At 24.0% G+C, this 9,566-nt stretch overlaps 1 protein-coding gene across 3 annotated transcripts in view; it reads right to left on the reverse strand.

Annotated features, from left to right (window-relative positions):
* LOC111676469 (protein artichoke) overlaps positions 1-8,283 on the reverse strand; it is a 33,210-nt gene extending 24,927 nt beyond the window's left edge. Inside the window, exons 1-2 of one of the 3 annotated variants that reach the window (XM_046948588.1) lie at positions 8,127-8,283; positions 7,697-7,766 (exon numbers count right to left, since the gene is read on the reverse strand). The gene's annotated coding sequence lies outside the window, so the exon portion shown is untranslated. Of the gene's footprint in view, positions 1-7,696; positions 7,767-8,030 lie in introns of all 3 variants that reach the window. The other 2 variants (XM_023437406.2, XM_046948587.1) reach the window with 2 other exon arrangements.
* Between the last annotated feature and the right edge of the window lie 1,283 nt (positions 8,284-9,566).

Consider the following 9,566-nt stretch of genomic DNA (forward strand, 5'->3'; position numbering starts at 1 on the left):
CTATCTATCTATCTATCTATCTATCTATCTATCTATCTATCTATCTATCTATCTATCTATCTATCTATCTATCTATCTATCTATCTATCTATCTATCTATCTATAGACAGTCTAAATCTTAGACTCAGAAAGTGTTACAGAGATGATCATTATACTTGAAGGTGAGACCAATATTTTTGTGTGTTACAAACATTAGCACAAATCATAACAACCCCCTCACTACAGTCGTGTAGGGTATAAAAAGAAAGAGTTTTAAAAATAAACTCCCAACCTAACCATTCTTATATTTTTGTTGTTAGCGTTGTGTTTTAGTTTTCGTTTTATTTAAAAAGTGTTGAAAAAAAGAAGTAAATAATTATAAATAATTATTTTGTTTTTGTTATTTTAAGATGACAACAAGTAAATTGTTGAAATTATGTTTATTTTTAGTTTGTTTGCTTTTTTTTGTTAAAAAAATGTATGCAAAATCTTTAAAATAAACTGACAATAGGCTTATAAAGACTACCCTGAGGTAGCTTAAAGTAACAAGTTAAGTTTACAGTGGTTTTGGTTGATGTACAAAAAAAGACAAATATGAATAATCTCTAATATTTAATATTTTCATAGCTTCCGTTTCTATTAAAAAATAATTTTAATTGAAAGAGAAACAAAAATTTTTTATAAATTTTTCTTTCAATATCTTTTCGTTAAGCTGCTGCTCTTCAAATTTTTTTTGGACAAATTACTTTTTGATACCATGTTAACCCATCTTAATAGACACTTACTTATTGCTGCCTTAAAAAAAGGCGGACATTTTAGTTTTTAATTTTTGTTTAACTAAAATAACCTTAAGCTTAAAAAAACCATATCAAATTAATCATTCAACAAATCTATGTTATAACGGTAAATGATTTTACCTAGATATTATTAATAAATGGAACAACAAGTTATATGCCCTTCGGTCTATACATACTTCCTATTAATTATGTTATGTTTAGTGAAATTTAGTAAAACTACATTCTTAAATAGAATCTAATATGAGTTGTTGGTCCTATAAGGTTCCAACAACACTTATGTAAATTGGTTAAGTATTTTTTTATAAATAGAAACATTTTACTAAAAATAATAAAAAAACTTTTGACGAATATATTCTCTTAAAAGAAATTGTTCATCAAAAAATGTCGTTAAATAGAAAAATCATGACCGACAATTTTTGTTAAAAAATTTTATTGAAAATAAAAATTTTTTTTAACTGAATAAGAATACGATTTTTCTTTAAAAAAAAAGAAATAAATAAAATTGTTGATCAAAAATTTTCTTTGAAAATAAATTGTTGGCCGAAATTTTTTTTGAAAAAAATTTTTCGAAAATGTTCTATGAAAAAAAAAATGTTGATTGAAAATTTTCTATTAAAAAAAATTGACCGAAAATTTTCTATGAAAATTAGTATTGCTGGAATATTTTCGATGAAAAGTAAAATTGTCCGGAAATAATTATAAAAATTGTCTATTAAAGAAAATGTTGACAAAAAAATGTCTAAAAAACTTACATTTTGTCGAAAATTTTTCTATAAACAGATAATTTTGACCGAAATTTAAATTTATTTCAAAAGAAGATTGTGACTGAAAATTTCCTATTGAAAAAAGATTTTGACCGAGAATTTTCAATAAACAGAAAATTTTGACTGTTTTTTTTTTAAAATATAAAAATTTGACTGAAAATTTTCTTTTAAAAGAAAATTTTCACATTTTTCTATAAATTTTCTATTTGATTTGGAACTTTCAAAATTTGTCCGAAAATTTTAAAATTAAGTGAAAAATTTTACAGAAAATTTTATATTAAATTAAATGATAATAAAAATATTTGTTCGTAATCGGTAATCTTAGAAACTACGCTGTCTGATAGCACAATATTTAAAATATATGTTTGTTTAAATATTCAGTCAATTACAACCTAATTAAGGGCCTATAACGCGGACCGGACTCCACCAGTATTCAATGAAAATGTTGAACGAAAATTTCTTATTAAGAGAAAATTTTATCAAAATTTTCTATTAAATTAAAATTTTGATCCAAAACTTTTATAAAATTAAAATTTTTAACCAAAAAGATTTCCTATTTATAAAAGTTAAAAAATAATTATTAAAATGAAATTTTGACCGAAAATTCTATTAAATAAATTTTGTCTTATATTTTTCTTTAAAAAGACAATTTTAACTGATTTTCTTTTAGAAAGAAAATTTGACCAAAAATTCTAAAATAAAGTTTACTTTAAAAATGTTGACCGAAAAATGTCTATCAAAGAAAATTTTAGACGACAATTTTCTATAAAGAGAAAATTTTAACAGAAAACAATTTAATGCAAATTTTCTATTTAAAGAAAATTTTAACCAAGAAATTTTTATGATAAGGATATTTTGACCGAAAATTCTTTTAAATAAATTTTAAAATAAAATTTTTTAAAAATAAATTTTGACACAAAATTTGCTATTAAAGAAAATTTTGACCCAAAATTTTTTTTTAAGAAATTCCTTTGAAGAAAATTTTGTATAAAGAAAAAATTCAATGATAATTTTTACCGCAAATTTGCTATTTAAAGAAAAAATATTTTAAAATTAATTTTGATCGGAAATTTTATATTAAATAAACTTTTTCAATGAATATTTTTACCAAAAATTTTCTATTTAAAGAAAAAAATATCATAAATAAAACTAAAAATAAAATAAAACATAAAATTTGCAATTAAACTAAATTTTGGCCAAAAATAAATTAAATGAAAATTTTGAGAGAAAAAAAATAATTAAAATTTTGACCGAAAATTTTCTATTTCAAGAAATTTTCAACCAATAAATTTCTAATAAAATAATATGTTAACCAAGAATTCTATTAAAGAAATTTTGACAAAAAATTTCACATAAATTTTCTTTAAAATAAAATTTTTACCAAAAATTTGATATTCAAGAAAATTTTAACCAAAAATTTTTCTATTAAAAAAAATTAAAGAGATTTCTTTTATAAAAAGAGGATTTTGATTAAAATGTTTTTGATTAAATAAAATTTTGAAATAAAATTTTCCATAAAAAGAAAATTTTGACCGAAAATTTATAATTAAAGTGAAATTTTACCTAAAATTCTATTTAATAAATTTTAATATAAAATTATTAATTAAAAAAAATTTGTGCGACAATTTTCTATTTAAAAATACTTTGATTGATAATTTTATATTAAAGAAATTTTTAAGCAAAAGTTTTTATTCAAAATTAAAATTTTTAGCAAAAAATTATTTTCTTACAAGAGATGAAGAGATTTTAAAAGTTAACAAAAAGTGCAGTTAATCAATTTAGCAAATAAGGCGTTAAGCAATAAACAATTTCTCTTTAAAATGAGTGTTTAACTTAAATAAAGAAAATGTTTGTTTAATATTTTTTTTATTAATTTTGTCAAACATTAAAGAGACATTTTTTTATTAAACAAACAGCTTTTCAGTTATTTTCTGAAGTTCAGCCACCTTTATTTTTCTCTTTTAATATGCAAACAGTGCTAAGTTTTTTTTTTAGCCAAAAAATAAAGATTTTGTTTCTTTTATGATGTTAGTGATTAGAATAAATGAATAACATTAATTTGGATTTCATTTATTTTTTTCTTCTTATTAAAACTTGCCAGCACAATGATCATGGAAGCGGGCTTGTGATTTTTATTTTAAAGTCATAAGTTTTAGTGGTTGATTTTGGGTTAGTTCTTTAAAGAAAAAAAAAAACTTAAAATTCCAAATGCCTGTGGGGCTGTAATTACACATTTTTTCGCACAAACATAAACGTAAGGCATAGTTATTTCTTTATTTTTTTTTTCAACATATTTTTATTTTACTTTTATATTTAAACTTATGATCATTGAATATTTATGTGACCTAGTTTGGTTTTAGTTGATTTCTAAGTACATTTATGAATATTTTTCATACAACTATTTATGATAAAGTGTTAGATATTTTATGTTTTAAATATGAACAACTTTAGAAATTAATGAATATATTTTTTGGAAATTTTCTAGATTTAAAAAAGGAAAATAGAATCTTTATATAGAATTTAATCAACATTTAAATAAGCTTCCACATATTCTTATAGCAATTAAGTTAAAATAATGCTAAATTATTAAAAAAATAAAAAATTAAACTATAACAAGTTTGCTTCTTAAGTCTTTTGTTTTCATAACACTTGTACACATCCACAGCATACATAACAAGTCATATTAATCCAACAACAACAACAATTAAAAACAAGAAGATTTTAACTTTATATAGTAATTTAAGAAAACAACTTGTAACATCTTTACGATTCAATACTCTACACAACCTTGGACAACAAGTTTATAAAAATCTACAAACTTATAATAAAAATTGAAAAAAAAATATCAAAACAAAATTATCTACACATTTTTCCGTAAAATCTTCAATAAAGCATCCGTCAATAAAAAAATATATATACATATATATATTTACAACAACACACATAACTTATCAGACATTTATATTAAAACCACTTATTACTCTGTTATAGGCAGATGATTTCAGAAAAAAAGAGAGAAAAAAAATTACAAAAAATGTGTTATATAAAACAAGAAACAAAACTATAAATTACAATTAAACAATACATAAAGTGGTTGTTCAATGCAACCTATGTTTGTGGTTATTGTGACCACAGGTTTGTTATTATTATTATTTTTGTATTTTGCTCATCTTGTTTTAGCGGTTGTCTGTCTGTTATTAAAGTGGGAAGTTATATGTATTTCTTTTTTCAAAATCGCTGCAAAATATCCATGTTTAAGGTCATTTCATGGAAGGGGTTTCAAAAAATTCCTTGAATCATTTAAAGGAAACATTTTTTTTCTAGAATATTCGAAAGCTGGTTAAGTAAGTCTTCGTTAATGCTTAACTAAAGACAAGTTGTTTGGAGGTAATTATTGTTAATTACAAGATTTCAGCATAAAGATGTTTTATAAAATTTCAACATTTTTTTGGAAACTTCAAGAGAAGGGAGTATAAAAGTTTGTTGTTGCATTTGTAACTTCTTTAGTATAATTTTACAATCCTATATATATCCTAAGTATACTACGAATGCTTAGTTATAGCGGAGTCGATTAAGCTGTCGTTGTCTGTCTGTTTGTCTGTCTGTCTGTCTGTCTGTCTGTCTGTCTATCTGTCAGTCTGTCTGTCTGTCTATCTGTCTATCTGTCAGTCTGTCTGTCTGTCTGTCTGTCTGTCTGTTTGTCTGTTTGTCTGTTTGTCTGTCTGTCTGTCTGTCTGTCTATCTATTTATCTGCCTATCTGTTTGTATGTTTAAATCAGTTTTCAGAAGACCTCAGTTATCTTCGGCACCCAAATCTTCAACAAATTTAAAATCAGCAAAATCGGTCGTACACAACCTTTAACAACAAAATAAAGCTTCTTATGGACTTTTGTTTTACTTATAAAGCTATGTTGTTATACATAAAATTCAGCACATGGGACCGGTAGTAAATAGGAAACTAAAAAATTTAACTTTTTGATACATGAGAACTTGTTTGACACTTTTTCGTTCTTCCAGCATGTAATGGTACTTTTTTGTTCTTTAAAAGTTACTTTTTTTAATTTTCTAAAATATTTAACTTAAAAAACATGAAATTATGCACGTAGAGCCCAGAGTAAATGTAAAACTATAAAATGGGACTAATAGGTACATTTTCGTTTTTCAAAAGGTATTTTTAATCTTAAAAAAGTATTCTTTTGGTCTTCAAAAAGTACTTTTTAAGATTTCTAAAATATTGAACCTAGAAACATAAAATCAAGCATATAGAGCCTGGAGTAAATGAGAAACCTACAAATGGGATCTTTTGGTAACTAAGAAGGGAACTTTTTGGTACTATTTCGTTCTTCAAAAGGTATTTTTTGAATTGTCTATAATATTGATCCTAAAAAAACATAAAATTAAGCATGTAGGGAAGGGAGTAATTATGAACCTATGTAAATAAGAGGAATTTTTGGTATATGAGAAAATTTAAAGGGGAAAATTTTTGGTACTTTATTTTTCTTCAAAAGCTACTTTTTGAGTTTTCTATAAAATTAATTATTAATACATATATACATCATATCTGAAGAAATACACCTATCGGGCATATTGTGCACTATTTAACTAGTGCCTCAGGTGGGAATCGAACCCACCACCTCCGGTCTACCAGACTAGAACACTAACCACTAACCTACCGGACGCACTTTATAGTTTTAAATATAAAAATATAAAATAAATCATGTAGAACTCGTAGTTAATGAGAACTATTTTTTTGGTACTTTTTCATTCTTAAAAATGTACTTTTTGAGGTATCGTAGTAATATGGTACCTATATAAGGAGACTTTTTAGTACCTGAGAATATAATAAAGACTTTTTTGTTCTTCAAAAGGTATTTTTTAAGTTTTTTTAGACCTAAAGACATATGAAATTTAAGTCTGAGGAACCCGTTGTAAATGAGAAGATGCAGTCCGGAGTAATTTAGATCCAATATAAGGAAACTTTTTGGTAACATTTTTTAAGTACTTTATTGTCCTTCAGAAGGTTTTTTTTTTATTAATTTTCTATAATATTGAAACTTAAACAGGTGGAGATGAGAACGTATTAAAGGGGACATTTGATAGTTTTTCGTTCTTCAAAAGAGATGCAAAATGGTGCAAGTAATTAAAAACTTATAAAAGGGTGACTTTTTGCTATTTTTTGTTTAATTCTTAAAAGGTACTTTTTGAAATATTAAATTAAACATTTGGAGTCCAAAATAAAAATCTATGTTAAAATAATTTTGGTACTTTTTTTTTCTTCAAATAGTACTATTTGGTTTTAATGCAATATTCAATCTCGCATCAGAGATTTCCTAATGGAAAAAGTTACTATTTCTTTTACTTTTTTAAAAACATGCAGCCTACTTTTTCGTCATTTAAATGATACGTATTTGATTTTCTGAATTACAGAAGGATTCTAATGGAACGAAAATTTGTAAGATTGAAGTTTTTGGAATTTTTTAGTGCTTCAATTAGTACTCTTTAAAATTGTAAAATAAAGAGGCAGCGTTCAGATTGTATGAAAATCTCTAAAAGAAAACTTAATGAAACTTCAGCATGAATGCTCCTGAGTAAAGCAGCAATTTTTACACATATTGTAAGATTTTGTATGATTTAAGAAATATTTTTATAATTTTTTTAGTGTTAATATTTTAATCAAGTTATTGGGAATTTCCTTTATTGTTTGAAATTTAACATTTTTCAATAATTGCGAAATTTTCTTAATTTAGAAACCTTACATAGAAATATTATATATCATAATACATACTACACACATTTACTTATTATGGTTTTGATTATATATTTTATTAAACCGCAAAATTATTTAATATTTATAAAATTATTCTATTGCGTTTTTTTTTAATTTTTTTTAAGAAAAAAAAAGCAGAAACCAGCTTTTGACTCACATTCATGTTTTTTTTCTGTTTTTCTTAATCAATAGACCAATTGAATGTTAAAATTTGTTTAGCATTAAATGCCAATGCAGTTTTGTTTTCAATGTGTAGTTTTTTCTTCGTTCAGCATTAATTTGTTATAAATTATGGTTAAAAGAACTAGTTTTAGAAGGTGCTGTTGTTATTATTATTTTTTTTTTTGATAAATGAAATATGTTTTTTTTTTCTAGTATTTTTAACTCACCTTGAAAATTTTCGGTTGGTTATAAAAAAAAACAGTTGTTGTTTTAATGGAAAAAACTATACACAGCAAGCTATAAAATAAATTAAACAATTATATATATTTTTAAATTAAACTTTTTTTTAAAATTCTTTTCAAGTATGAACACACTTTAAAATGACTTTGAACTAATGAAAAAGATTGCAATAAAAATATTTTTCTTAAATCTTTTAAATGCTTAATAATTTTTTTTTCAGATTTTTTTTTGCATATAAAATTTATTAAGGTTTTTTATTAGAATAAAAAAAATCATTAATTTTTTAACACTTAACAAAAAATATTCTATAATTTCTATTACCGAGCAGTAGACGCGCCACGAAAGTTGATTAATTTTTTTTTCTTAAATTTTCATAAATATTTATTTTTATTTAGCTTAGCAATACATACAACGTACAGCAAAAATGCAGACAAACTAGTCTTTTAAATAAAACCAAGTAGAAAACTTAACACACATTCAAATTCTTGAGGTTTTAAAAAAGACCAGACCGAAACGAAACGTAACAACAATCTAGCGCTGTTAAAAAAATCAACGTTTTAACTTAGACCACAGTCGCTCAACAACTAAACTTAAAGTTAAAGAAAAAAGCATCATTTGGAGCAGCAAAATAAACCACTTCTGTGTTTTATGCTCTCGCTCAGGTTTCTTTCTTAACTCTTTTACTTGAGCATTTGCTTAAGCAGGTGTTGGTAATATGTTTAAAACTCACAACAAGTTTTTGTGCAAAATTATAAAAAAGAGAAAATTTTAATAAAAAAAAAAAAAAATAACAAAATTTGCTCTGTTTAACTTTTGGTACTAAAATTATGCAGTCTAAGTACTAAATTTGTACTAAAATGTGAAAAGAGTTTAAAGAATTCATGAATGATTTTTAAAATTCATGCTTAAAACACATACATCTTCATCTGCAAGGCAAGCACTGTGAGAGTTTACTGTGTGAGCAAATTTCTCTTATCTTAAGTTTGTTGCTTAAGTCTTTTGTTTTTACTTGGGCTATCATCTGCTGGGTTGGTTGGTTGCCCTTTAATTTATATTCTTTTTTTGTTGTAGTTGCTTTAATGTTGTTATTGCCACTAATAAGTTTTGTTATTGATTATTTTAACACGTTTCTTTTGGTTTATTTCTCTTTTTCTTGATAAAAAAAAAATATGATTTTTGTTGTTTGCAGCTTAAAACTTTTATCTTAACTTTTATTTCTATTTATTTTTTTGTAATTAAAATTAAAGGAAAATCTTTAAGTAGTGTTTTGTTATTTTTTATAGCATTTCTGCCTGCAGCATGCTGTGTTGTGTCTGAGATTTTAGATTTCTTAGTGTTTTTTTTTTGTCTTACCAACGTCATGTGTTAAACATAAATTATTTAAAACAATGTCACTTGCATACACAAATAGTTTCTTGAACTTTTATCTCGTGAAATCTTTAGACATAAGTTATGAGACCGCTATGTTGTTGTTATTGTTGGTGGTGTTTTGTTTACATGTTCTCGTAAATGTCAATCAATATATAGCTGCCACAATTTAATTGTACACGTTCAAATGTTTGAGTAATTGGAAAATAAATTTTGTTTGTATTTTTTTCTCACATTTTCAAAAAAAGTAAAAGCGTTAGATCCGGGTCAGAGTAAAGAATATGAAATGGAATGCTTGATGAAGTGATGAATCATACATGAAATAAGCAATTGAAATAAATCGCTGACAATTGAAGTAGACAAGTAATTAAGTAATTAAGAAACTAAATAACTAACTAACTAACTAATTAACTAACTAACTAACTAACTAACTAACTAACTAACTAACTAACTAACTAACTAACTAACTAACTAACTAACTAACTAACT

This window comes from Lucilia cuprina, chromosome 4 (genome assembly GCF_022045245.1).
Source record: "Lucilia cuprina isolate Lc7/37 chromosome 4, ASM2204524v1, whole genome shotgun sequence".
NCBI classification, from domain to species: domain Eukaryota; kingdom Metazoa; phylum Arthropoda; class Insecta; order Diptera; family Calliphoridae; genus Lucilia; species Lucilia cuprina.